The sequence below is a fragment of the Bos indicus x Bos taurus genome, chromosome 21 (assembly GCF_003369695.1).
Source record: "Bos indicus x Bos taurus breed Angus x Brahman F1 hybrid chromosome 21, Bos_hybrid_MaternalHap_v2.0, whole genome shotgun sequence".
NCBI lineage: Eukaryota > Metazoa > Chordata > Mammalia > Artiodactyla > Bovidae > Bos > Bos indicus x Bos taurus.
Genome location: NC_040096.1, coordinates 18409947 through 18424106, shown reverse-complemented (window position 1 = coordinate 18424106; position 14160 = coordinate 18409947).

The window sequence follows — 14160 nt, the reverse complement described above, 5'->3', positions numbered from 1 at the left end:
AAAGAGTTGGACACGACTTCACTTCACTTCACTTACAATGTTAGGCAAAATACCTCGACTATAATATATCTGAAAGAGGCAGAAGTGGGGAGCCAGGGAGAAGCAACATTACACCTCTATTGTATAGGAGGCAAGAGACCCAGGCAAGAAAGATGACTCAAACTGGGCCACCAGTATGCTGCCTGCAGGATGGGGACACCAACAACTTGAGTAAATAGAATAGGAAACAAAAAGCAAATTAGAGTTTTAAAGCCCTATTAGACATAGAAGAGCCACTAATATATGATTTTCATCTCAATAATGACTCCCTAACTTGAATGCTGTTTATTTCATTGATTGATTTAACACTGATTGAGTGGTTAAGGGAAATGAAGGGATAATCCCAAGTCCTCAAAGGAGACAGAACAGCTGCTCCTGACAGTATCAAGCTGGGCTCATTAACTGCTGTTTGTAACCCTTGAAAAAGGTCCCACTGGACCAAACTCTGTGGATTAGTTGGGTTAAATAACAAAAATTCAACTGAGTAAATTTAAAGACCAAATTGACTTTATTAAACAATTCGTGAATCCAGCAATATCCTAGCTAACAAGCAGAAAGAGCATTGCCAAGCTATGGAATAGGGATGGTTTTTAAAGGAAGAAAGTGGGCAAAAAAGGAAGTTATTAGCAAAGAATGCATTGTTTCAAGGAAGGTTGCCACCTTAACGGGAATATACGAGTTCCTCAGGGTGAATAACCTACTAATGCTGACCAGGTAATTCCAGATTGTCTGGTAATGGTGATATTCTTGAGAGAAACTAAAATTGCAGTTAGGCTTGGTATTAAATCTCAATTTGATAATAAGGTCTTAGTACTAGTGACTCCATTTTGGGCCTGCTGTCTCTCTCTCTTTTTTTTTTTTAAACAATTTCCCCCTTTTGATCAGAGTCTTAGCTTAGCTGAGAGATGTGATCAAAATTTTAAAGCATCAGCTAGCACTACTCTCAGCTGCTGCTCTGTAATTCTTGTACCTTTTGTTGATTCTTTTTGTGGCTTCAAACCTCATGGTATTTTTTGCCTAATGTCATTCACAGGCTGTGACTTCAGGTTTACATGTTTTTTCTTGGCCATTCTCTTCATTTCTTTTCAAATATTCCATTCATAGGGAGATTGTTTGCTTGGTGGTTAGCAGTTATGAACATGGATTTGAAGCTTTTGAGAAAATACAGCAAACCAGGGAGTTTATAACTATTATAAACAAGATAATTCCCAATGTTTGAAGTCCACTTTACAGCCACGGTCCCCCAAATCCAAACTAGTTAAAATCGAATTCAAGTCAAGGAAAGATTCTGTGGAAGGAGTCACCTTTTAAGCCCAGTATCTTGCTCAGTGAGCTTATGTAACTGAGTTTCAACCTTCCAAGCAGCTGGCTGTTGCCCGGAGCACAGATACCTCCTTGCTCAGTTAGAAGCTAATTGAGTGGGATCCTATTATCCAGAAAAATTTTACCAGAGAATCTAAGGATTATTATTATTATTTTAAATTTTGGCAGCTAGCATTTTAGGAGTAGATTCTGCAGTATTATCAACAGTAAGGATAGATTTCTGATCATATCATCTGTTACATTTACTCTTAACCAGGGAAGTACAGCTGTGTCAAAGGAAGTAAATCTTGAGTCAAGAATGCCTCCTGATAATTTCTTTCTAATTAAACTATGTGAATTGAAGGGGTTTGACCAATACGGTAGCTCAGTCTTACTGTGAACAGTTAGCAGCACAGTTAGGTAACCCAATAACATTATTGGATTATGTACCAGACATCCAGGGCAAGGAGAGTGATAACCACCACAGACAACAGTTAATCTTCTTGAGCACAAACCACTTCCACTAAGACGACACTGTTAACGAATTCATTTGTGGGAATTGTTGCCTTTGCCCATTCTCACTAGGGATCAGTTAGAGTTTCTTCTAGCCTAAAATAAAAATTTGCTCTAAATTTCAGAGTTTACTAGCTTTAGCAATGCCTTGGGAGATGTGAATGATGGTTTTATCTTTCTAGGCCAATGCAGAGAAAAGAAAAAAAAGGGAAGAAAAAAAAAAAAGGATTTTATGTTAAAGTATAAAGTCTTATTCTGATATCTTGGGAGGAAGTATCCCATCAATCACTTCTCTTCTTGGGTCAATTCTGTTTGGAGGTCTCCATCATTTGCACAGGACCAAAAGTCAGGTAGAGCCCTCTTAAGCTGGTAGACACATACCAAGGTCCAAGTCCTTGAAGTTTGGCTGTCCTCTGGGTAGTGAGGAGGAAGTGGTTAGTCCCTTTCAAGAAAATATGAGGGCAATCTTTGCTCTTACTGATTCCAGATAAGAGGGTAGGAGAAATTTGGAATATTATTTTGGGAAGTCACAGTCAGACATTTGAAGAAATTATAATAATTGATAATTCAATCCAACTTACAGGTAAATAACAAAACCTCAAAGACTAGAATCTGATACAGACACATGTTCAAACCTGATTTTTATTTCTATAATTATACCCATTTCTTTTTTTTTTTCTACTATTTTTTTTAATTTTTTAACTTTACAATATTGTATTGGTTTTGCCATATATCAACATGAATCCACCACAGGTATACACGTGTTCCCCATCCTGAACCCTCCTCCCTCCTCCCTCCCCGTACCATCCCTCTGGGTCGTCCCAGTGCACCAGCCCCAAGCATCCAGTATCATGCATCGAACCTGGACTGGCGACTCATTTCATATATGATATTATACATGTTTCAATGCCATTCTCCCAAATCATCCCACCCTCTCCCAAACCCATTTCTTTTTTCCAAGGATGATCACAGTAAGACTAACTTGTTTGCATTAAATTTTGCTTGATTATTTTCATAAGAGTAGCAAGAATAATGATTGAACATATGAGTTCTTTCTAAGACTATTTTGCTGGAGCTTTGCAAGCAAGGTACCAGGTTGATTTTTCCAAGGGGAAAATTTTTTATTGTCTCTATAAAGTCAACCTAATTCCTTAAAATTATCTGTCATATCTGAGTCCAGGAACACCTAACTTAAGCATGACATACAAGTCAAAGATTTGGTAATATAATCAATATTTCCAATTGTGTCCTATTACAAGGAGGACAGATTATTCTATATTTTTTATTTATTTAAAAAAGAATTAAAATTTTAAATTGAACTATATTTGCTGTATAACTATGTAGGTTATACAGCACTATATAGTGATTCAAAAATTTTTTTTTTACTTTTTGCCCTTTAAAATCTTAATATATTTTTATTTTTAACTGAAGTATAGGTGATTTACAATGTTGGGCCAATATCCGAGATTCAAAATTTTTAAAAGTAATTCTCTATTTATAATTATTATAAAATATATTGACCATATTCCTCTATATTCCCCATGTTGTAAAATACTCCTTGTAGCTTATTTTATACCTAATAATTTGTACCCCTTACTTCCCTACTCCCTATACTGCTCCTCCCTGCTTCCTCTCCCAATGGGTAACTATTAGTTTGTTCTCTATACATGAGTCTGCTTTTTTTTTCTGAAGGAAAACAGATTCTCACCGAATTTATCTAATTAAGTTACAATTTTGCCATAAAAAAGAATACTCAAGAGTTTTCAAATTCTGGAGGGATCAGATAGGGAGAAAAGCATAAACATTCTTTCTTTGTAAGTGTATACATTACCAAATTGTTGATTGTTGTAGATAGTTTAAGGTAAAAGTTTTTCTTATTAAGGAACCACCCATTGGAGAAGGCAATGGCACCCCACTCCAGTACTCTTGCCTGGAAAATCCCATGGACGGAAGGGCCTGGTGGACTGCAGTCCATGGGGTCGATAAGAGTCAGACACGACTGAGTAACTTCACTTTCACTCTTCACTTTCATGCATTGGAGAAGGAAATGGCAACCCACTCCAGTGTTCTTGCCTGGAGAATCCCAGGGACAGGGGAGCCTGATGGGCTGCCGTCTATGGAGTCGCACAGAGTCGGACACGACTGAAGCGACTTAGCAGCAGCATGTTTCAAGCAAAAAGTCACTAAAATTATAATTATTCTCCTGAGTTCATTCAGACATAAGTAATTCATACTTGTTCTGTTTGAATCCAGTTTTTCCATTAGTTCCAGAAATTCTTTCCCAGTTCAACTGTATGATTTCAAAGTTATCAGGAATCTGTTTGTCGAAGTTCTTTCCATGAATCTCCTTGAAGATAAGGCTTTTCCACAGAAACATTTTGGTAAAAGCATCAGAGTAACACAATAACCATGAAGAGACTTAAAGATGCTTATTGTTAAAATCTGAACAGAGTTCATTGTAATGGAACTGACGTGGAAGTTTGTTTTTTCTGTAAGAGGCAACATTGTAAGATAATAACTTGAATTAGGACTAATAGCACATACCAAGACATATTGAAATTCTAGGAATTACAAGGAATTTCTATAACACTTGTAACATATACCTATACAAATACAGCATAAAGAATGCTTAATATTGCCTCTTACTTGACAATGTTTTCCATGTAATTTAATATGTCAAATAACTCTAATTAGTTTAACATCTCTCTTTTTTAAAAAGAGAGAATAAATGTTTTGAGATACTCCAGGACCCCTCTTGAAAATTCTGACGTTATTTCTATGTCAAAAAGACTTCATCTAAAATTTTACTTTTGGAAAGTTTGTCAAAATATCTAAAGGTTTTAAAACTCATGGTCACATAGGATCATGGATCACTGTGAAACAATACTTAGTTATTCACTTAACCATACTGACAGCTAAACACTTCATGGGCGAAAACAGAAAGTTAAATAGTTGTAAAAAACAAAGAAATAAAAAACCTTAGCTCTTTTAACAGAAACAATTTAGCTTTCTAAACTTTATCATTTTAGCAGAAAGAGAAAAACTAATTTCATTTTGTACCAATGTACTTTCAATATTACAGCTTATTAAATAAATTTATTTCAATCTTAGTCAGCTTGCCTATGCATAAAATTACTTTCCCAAGATTCTTTTTTCACAAATCTTCTATAACTTTCTTCTTGTATTAAGATTTTGTCTTCTGTTTTTTTCTCTTTTATACTGAAATAACCAGCTTCACTTTCAGACAAAATTACATTATTTTCCCTTAATGAAAATACATCTCCATATCTCATACCTTTTCATAACCAAAGCACATTCTACTTGCCTTGTAAAAGGTTGTTTCTCCTATTATTTTTAATAGCTTTAGTTGCATATATTAATTAGAATTTTAACCTATAGAAATGTTAATTTCTATTGAAAAATAAAACGTAAGCAATTGCAATGTATTGCAACAGTATTCTTTAGATTGACAAATTTATGAATATATTTCATAATTTCTAGATGATATGCTTTCATATAGTACAATCTTTTAACATGGCACACAGAATGTTTACTAACAGAAACAAAGATCTCTGATTCTGTTGTAATAAGAAAGCAAAATAGATAAAAATCTGTTTAGTAGTTAATGTTTTATTATTGTATCTTATTTGGAAATAATCTGGATGTTCAATGAATTTAACTTAACTCACTATTGAAGTTAACTTAGCAAAACTTAAGCTATAAGGTTACCAAAAATATTTGGGAAACTATAATATTAGACAGAGTCTGCCATGATCTCAAATTAGTTTTCTTGTTGACAGATTTTGTAAGAGATAACATGAATTGATATGACTTTGAGAAAGCCTAGGTATAATAAAGGTATTCCATTTAATGTCGATAACTAAAGACATGCTCATTTTAATTCAGCCAAACAAACTTTGGGGGAAGAAGTGGCTACCCACACCAGTATTCTTGCCTGGAGAATTCCATAGACAGAAGAACCTGGCATCAGATATGACTGAGTGACTAAGCACAGCACACCACCATAGATAGGCTGTAGATATATAGACATATACCATAGATATGACATATATATGCATATATATATATTATATCACACAGAAGCATATAGACAGATATACACAAAGACTTTATAGTTTCTGTTTCTTAAATTACTGCCCTGAATCAGGTATACAAAACTTACTAGTTATAAAGAATTTGCATCTCAGTTGTTTTTTAACATTTTCAAAAGACCTTTCCAATTTTGATTGGTTTTATTTTGCTTTTGATAAGAATTACCTCCCTGATTTTTCTACTTTCACATTTACATCTCAGAGGCACAGGGGGAAAATGCAGTTATAAGCCTTTTTAAGATAAATATGAGAAGCTTGGGGATTGATTAAAAAAAAAAATAGCTGAACTTCAAACTGCTTATAGAGCTGCATTTCTGGTTTTGTAGAGATTTGCAAGATAAAGACAGTTGTTCTCAATTTTCCCAAAGGACTGTGTTGCAGTATAAATGACATCATAGGGTGATCCATCCACTCCGTGACATTAATCTTAATTTGCTTTTTTAATATGTATGTTTTGGGGAGATTTCTAACTAAGATGGTAATCAAAAGATTTCTATCTTCTAGATTTAGAGCTATTTGCCTTTGAAATGTTTTTTAGTAAATCTTTTTATAAAGGCTTCAGAAGGTTTTTCTTTCTCTCTGGGTACACAGTTTTATTTTTAACTTGGTTGGGGAAAACCTAAAAAAATTCCTATTGGGTTCTGAATATCAGTTTCCTATATCTGACCAATCTCAGATCACAGAGCTACTTAAAAATTCTTTTAAGTATCTTGTCTATTTTTAGCAGAGACAAGCAGTAACATTTCTGGCAATATTAAACATCTCTTCTTGGGATGTAAGAAGAGTCCCCAAACAGGGTGCAAAATATATTTTACTTTTCTCTCTCTACTGGATATTATGGGCTTCCCTGGTAGCTCAGTAGTAAAATATCCACCTGCCAACTCAGGAGACCCAAGACTCAGATTTGACCCCTGGGTTGAGAAGATCCCTTGGAGAAGGAAACAGCAATCCATTCCAGTATTCTTGTCTGGAAAAATCCTTTGGACAGAAGAGCCTGGTGGGCTACCATCCATGGGGATCTCAAAAAGTTAGACATGACTGAGCAACTAAGCATGCACACACAGGGCATTATATAGACAAAGATCTAGGGGGGGGTGATTCTGGTGAGCAGTTTTACCCTTAGCCAACTTCGGCCAGTTTTCCCAGCATCCCCTTTACAGGCTCCATGTGGGTTTTAAAGTGGAGGATTTTAAAGTTTTAAAATGGGTTTTAATGTTTTAGTATCCCAAATTTGGCATTTTTCAAATTAATTTAATTTTAGTTTTTTTTAGGTGTTAAAAAAAATAATGTAAGAATTTATGAAAAAATCTCCCAAAGTCTACTCCAATCTAGGAGGGACCCATTTGAAGGGTTAGGTGTGACAGAATTGGTGCAATGCCATGGTGCACGCTCAGTCGTGTGCAACTCTTTGCTACCCCATGGACTGTAGCTCACCAGGTTCTCCTGTCCATGGAATTTTTCCTGGCAAGAATACTGGAGTGGGTTGACATTTCCTACTCCAGGGGATCTTCCCAATGTAGGGGTCAAACCCATATCTCCTTCAATGAAGGCAGACTCGTTACCCCTGAGTCACCTGGGAAGCCCCATGAGGGCATTGGAGTTGACGTTAAAATTTTTGCATAGGCGTTTTGAGGATCTGTCTCTTTTCCAGTGTTCCAGCTGATTACAACCGAGTCAGGGATTCCTGGCCAATGCTATTTTTCTTTTTTTTTTTTTTTAAATATTATGACCACACTGCAGGGCATGTGAGATCTTATTTCCCTGAACAAGGGCCGTGGATTGAACCCATGCCTCCTACATTGGCAGAGTGGAGTCTTAGCCACTGGACTACCTGCGAAGTCTCCTGGGTCTACCTGGGTCAACATTTTTAACCCCTAGGAAAGTGCAGTGTGTGGGGTCCAGGTGTTATATTAGGTGCCTGGGGTTGGAATTGTTGTAGCTATAAAGTTAATGGATTGGCAGACTGTTGTTTACAATCTTGTGTCTTTAAATTTTCATTATGTTTTTGCAACACATTTTTTAATGAAGCTATTTTGGAAACTTGAAGCTTTGGGGAAGCATCTACACATCGGTGAAAATAGGCATCACATTCTGTTTGTTTGATAATGGGAACCCTTATTTTCAAGGGCACTTCTTTAGTAAACAGTCTAGTCTAATTGGATCATTCCCCATAATGGCCATTGTAATCCTAATTTGTCTTTAGGAAGATTTTGCTGTTTGTGTAGGTATTTACAGCTTCTGGGATCACAGCTCTTTGACATAAAATAAGCAAGTGTGCCAGAAGGTGGCATGTTAAACAATTTGGGTTTTGAGAATCTCGTTTTATGTATTTGTTTGCTTGCTAAGCCTTTTGGTCTTTTAGAGCCAAGCTAATACCTAAAGGGGGGCTTCCCTGGTGACTCAGTAGTAAAGAATCTGCCTGCCAATGCAGGAGACTGTGGTTCAACCTCTGGGTCAGGAAGATCCCCTGAAGAAGAAAGTGGCAACCCAGCCCCAGTATTGTCTGGGAAATCTTATGAATAGTGGAGGCTGGCTGGCTACAGTCCATGGAGTTGCAAGAGTTGGACATGACTTAGTGACTAAGGCAACAACAATACCTAAAGGAATGTGCTGTGAGGTTTGGAATTATGTGATGTTTACAATACACAGACATACGTGTCTTTTTTGCAGGGAACTTTTCTTGATGTTGGTGAGTGATCTAGTGTCAGTCCATCCCATTCTATGACCAACTTATCCTAACACAGGAATCTTTGGGTTAGGTGGCAAGAACTGTAAGAACTCTTAAATGTTTGATCCATGCTCACCACTTGTGGCTTTTCTTTGCACTTCTAGGATCCCCATTAGTGGCAGATTTTATCTAAACAAAACATGACAAACAGACACGTCTACCTTAACACACCATCAGTGACCAAGAGAAATTACTGCAGACTGACCAAGAGAAAACCATGCACACTATCAGCAAATTCCAGCATGTAACCAGCAAGCTCCAGTAAATGAGGACTGTGGTCTGGAAATAGTGTAAGGGATTCCCAACAGCTAGGGAATTGCAGAGGGAACCAGGGTCTTCATTTCTACATAGAATGGTCTGCCAACTCAGAATGACTGACTCAGCCATCAACTGGAAAACCAATTAGATTGAGAACTCAATGCAAAGATAGTGGAGCTCAGAGGCGAGAGTCAACTTACCCATGACTCTCAGAATAGTGAGAAAGACCATGAACTCAAAGGGTTTGTGAGATACCATGACTGTGTTTCTCATTGTTCCTGTAACCGTTGAAAGTTCTCCTTCAGTCCCACTGCTGACACCAGATCTGTTAAATAACAAAAATAAAAGTACAAATGAGTAGATTTAAAGACTAAATTGACTTTACATGAATGGGCAGCATTCCATCTAGTAATCAGAAAGAAGCTCCACCAAGCTAGAGAAATGAGTAGATTTTTAAAGGTTGCAAAATGGCAGAAAAAGGAAATTATTAGCAACGAAATTAGACCTTTCAGGAAAGGTCATTCTCCTAAGGGGAACATTAAGGTTCTGTAGGGCAAATTACCGCCCTAGGGCTGACCAGGTAATTCCAGACTGGCTGGATAAAGCTTGCCTTCCTGGAAGAAGCTAATCCTGCAATTAAGTTAGGTATTGTCTCTCTTTGGTGATTTGGCCTTAGCACAGGTGACACATTTTGGACCTGTTGTATCTTTTATGACAGTTAATATTTTTTCAACTTTATTTAAAATATTAATTTTTTAAAAGCTGGCAATACACAGCCAAAGACAAGTCCCTTATCTCTTTTTAAATTATCTTATTTCTTTTACATCACAACCTTGTTCAGGACTGTATCCTGGGTTTTCCTTTTTTAAAAATTATTTGTTTTTAATTGGAGAATAATTGCTTTACAATATTGTGCTGGTCTCTGCCATACATCAACATGAATCAGATATAGGTATGTACATAAACCCTCCCTCTTGAGATTTCCTCCCATTTCCCACCCCATCTCACCCATGTAGACTGTCACAGAAGGATTTTCCTCTTTAACTCAACCCACTGCACACTTCCGGGAAGCCATTGTGAGGGCCAAGGTTGGGCTTCATGAAGGGGGAGGTATTGTTAGCACTGCGGACAGCGATGACCTGCACTAATATTTTGTATTCTTTTTTGCTTTCTTTGGGACTTGACTATGCAAAAAAGCAAATACACAGACAAACAAACAACAACAACAACAAAAACCCTTCTTTCTCTGTAACAATGTTCCCAAATGGAAATAATTAGACCATTTGGGAAGGTGGCATCTAGCTCAGGGGGACACACAGGCTGGATTTTCTAGGACAATACCAATATCAAATATACATTCTTAATGTCTCTGTAAATTCATGACATATGCTCAAAATTTAATGTTCAAGTCTCCATCCTGTATTTTCCACATTGCTTTTTGTAGAAAACACATTTTTTTCATGCATTTTGCTTTGAGAATTACGTGTGTTCTGTATAGAGACCTGTCAGACTTTGGTACACAAAATCTGGTCCCCAGATCGGTAGCAGCATCACTACTAGAACTGGTGTTTTAACATGCCCTCCAGGTAATCCTTTTGCGTGGTATAGACTGAGAAGCACTACTGAAGGGTATAGTTTCTTAATTACCAATTTTTGATACAGTACACATACAACAAAAAATGTTGAGATCGCATGCAAGTCCCAGGGGTCTCTGTGACTCCAAAAATGAATTTTAAAATTTATGGGATCATGTAAGATGGTAAGTATATTTTATCAACAGTTCTGCTTCTTCAGCAAAGACATATTTATGAAGTCCTGTGATGGCCTTTATGCCCCATAAACCATTGTAACTATACTGTCTTCTCCATGAAAGTCTGGACGTGGAAAGAGGTACACACTTGGTAAAGATTATTTCCAAGTCTTGCTGGAAGGGTTAATGACTCTTGAAGCTCTGATTACCTAAGAGTTGTGTCCAAGACAGTATAGACTACTGGGAAGAATAAAGTCCTGTCTTGCCACCTTATTTATTTTTTACTTCCTGAGGGTGATAGTTCTACTCAGTTGCTCTGCCTATCGAAAGTAGATGGCCATCTATTACTGTGATTAATTAAAAGACTGCAAGATGGGACCTATACTAAATATTTTCTTTGTTGGGTTATGAAGGCTTTGTACCATGTTACTTGAACGTAGAAGGGATTACAATATATAAGATATGCCAAGTGGAATGTGTCAAGACTAATAAGATACTCTATTGTATGCCAAGTGGGTCACTGATATATGTTTTTCCAATTCTTACAAGCCTTCCATGGCAAGTCTTTCTAAAGTAAAAACCTCCTCGTCTTTCACCATCATCTCATCCTCTTCTGTTTTCCATAGCTCTTAGCACGGCATAGCACACATTTGTTTATTTTTCTCTATTTGTTTTTTTCCCATTGAAGCATAAGTGCCAGGAGAGCAAGAATAATGTCTGTTCTGGTTCCATCTGCACAATGAGTATCTAGAACAATATTTAGCTCATAGAAGGTGCTTAGTGAGAGACAGAATATACAAATAGGCAATGACCATACCGTATATAAAAACAGAACTTTGACACACAACCTGGAGCAGCCAACACATTAACTACTACAAACAACCAAGGAAGTCAGCCTGCTATAAATAAGAAAGATAGAATCTTTAGTAATAGCTATCTACTGGTGGGCTGCAGTCCATGGGGTGGCAAAGAGTCAGACACGACTGAGCGACTTCACTTTCACTTTTCACTTGCATGCATTGGAGAAGGAAATGGCAATCCACCCCAGTGTTCTTGCCTGGAGAATCCCAAGGATGGGGGAGCCTGGTGGGCTGCCGTCTACGGGGTCGCACAGAGTCAGACATGACTGAAGCGACTTAGCAGCAATAGTAGCAACTATCTCTAGTAACCACTCAAGAAGTTAAACAATGACTTTTGTAGTGATCAGCCCCGAATAACCAGAGATTCGTTAAGAACTTACAGCTTCCCTAATTTTTGTTAACATTTCCAATTTAAGACCAACTGGAGAAAGTCAAATATGTACCTCCTAACCAACCACATGGGGGCTTCCCAGGTGGCTCAGTGGTAAAGAATCTGCCTGACAATGCAAGAGACATGGTTTTGATTCCTGGGTCAGGAAGATTCCCTAGAGGAGGAAATGGCAACCCACTCCAGTATTCTCCCCTGGAAAATCCCAAGGACAGAGGAGTCTGGCAGGCTACAGTCCATGGGGTTGCAAAGAATCAGACATGACTGAGTAACTGAAAACACACGCATGCAACCAACCATATAGGATGTCTTGCTTCAAGTTAGCTTGCCTGAAGCATCCCCATGTCAACTGTTCCAATCAGGGCACATCTGAAGCCTTCCTGCCGGGAGCCGGCCTATTGCATACTGAGTGCATATTGCATATTGAGTGCAGCACTTTCCACAGCATCATCTTTCAGGATCTGGAATAGCTCAACTGGAATTCTATCACTGCCGGGAGCCAGCGTGAGGAGCTCCACCCATGACAAAGGTCATGAGGAAGGAGGCTCGGCATGAGCAAAGGCGAGATGGAGCCTCCGGAGTCCCCCTGGAAATTCTTGAGCATCTACCCCCAAAACCAGAGTCTGCCTACTTTCTGCTTTGTGCTTCCACCTACACCTCTGACTTTACGGGGGGCTGTCCCCCACTACCTCTCTCTGAAAAAAGAGTTAGCTTACAGGTCCAGTTAATAATTCCTGGGTGTGACAGTGTTTCAACCTACAAACTCCTTTGGAAGTCCTCTAGCGTGCCTGAATAGGTTTTTCCGGCCACATGTGATTGCTCAGATCCTCCCAACTGTGAGAGGCATGAGATGTTCTAAACTGTCTAAATACAGATTCCTTTGAGCAGTTAAAAGATTGATTAGAAATTGTATTGGTGAAGGGATTTTCACTTGTTGGGCCAATGTTTGCTGCTAAGTTTCCATATCCCTTACCTGCTGTGTCCCTGGCAGTGTATTGATTAATATAATTGGTGTAAGTAGTAGCTTTAATGTTTGTAACCTGGGACCCTTGAGTTAATTCTTTTTCTTGTTATAGCCCACCACACCTTTGCTCTGTAGGAATGCAACTTTATCTAATGCTTTTGGAGGGTGGCTCCTGACCAATCACCTTTAGAGAAAAATAAGTTTTCTGAAGAAAGGGTCTTAAAATGTTAACAGGCCTCTGGGCCAGAAGATGATGCAAATCACCTAAGCTTTTGCATATGATAAGTTTGCAGGAAGAAAGCCTGGCTTGCTGCATGACTCTACCCCTTCCCCCATTATCCTCTATGCATAACTTAAGGTATAAAAACTACTTCGGAAAATAAAGTGCGGGCCTTGTTCACTGAAACTTGGTCTCCCCATGTGGTTCTTTCTCTCACCTTCTGGCTGAATTATTCAGCCTCTTTTCTCCACTGAATTTCCTCACTGAGCTATCCTTATTTCAGCCTCTTTTCTTCACTGAATTTTCCTGCTGAGCTATCCTTATTCTATTACTCTATATATCCTTAATTAACGTTTAATTAAGCAGTTGTTTCCTGATCCTCGCGGACGCCATCCCCGCTTCAAATTCCGTGGATCCACCGGGGCTGGACCCCAGCACCTTCCCTTTTTCCACTATAAAAATTTCCCCGCTTCTGCCTGCATTTGAGTTTCTGCCAAAACATCAAGTGATGGGCAAGTGATGGTGGCTGACTGTTGCTACTGCAAGCTCAGAATAGTGTTTGCTTTTCCCATTTTGTTAGTCATTGTTTATTTCCACATCAATAGAGGGTTAGGAATAAGATGGGTTAGGGAGACCAGCAAGATAAAATTATGAAATCTTATAATAAGTGGGATACTTTTTGAAATATACCATCTATGTTGTAACTATAGTGTGTGTGTCGGTGTGTGTGTGTGTGTGTGTGTGCATACTCGTGTGCGTGCACGTATGTGAGGGGAGAAGGAGAGAAAACTAGAGAATAAAAGAAAGGCAACAAGAAGGTCTTTAGGTGAGACTCACAAAATAGCCCTGAGGGGATTAAGAAACACCAACAGTCTTGATGGTTCTGTCAAAATCTTAATGTTGGATCTTTGGAGAGAAGCTAATTACCAGTTTACCACTAAAGAAATTTCAAAAGTGAGCCTAGAATGAGAATTTAAGAATCAGTAAGTATCAAGTGTAGCACCAAGATTAGAAACCCCAATGTTT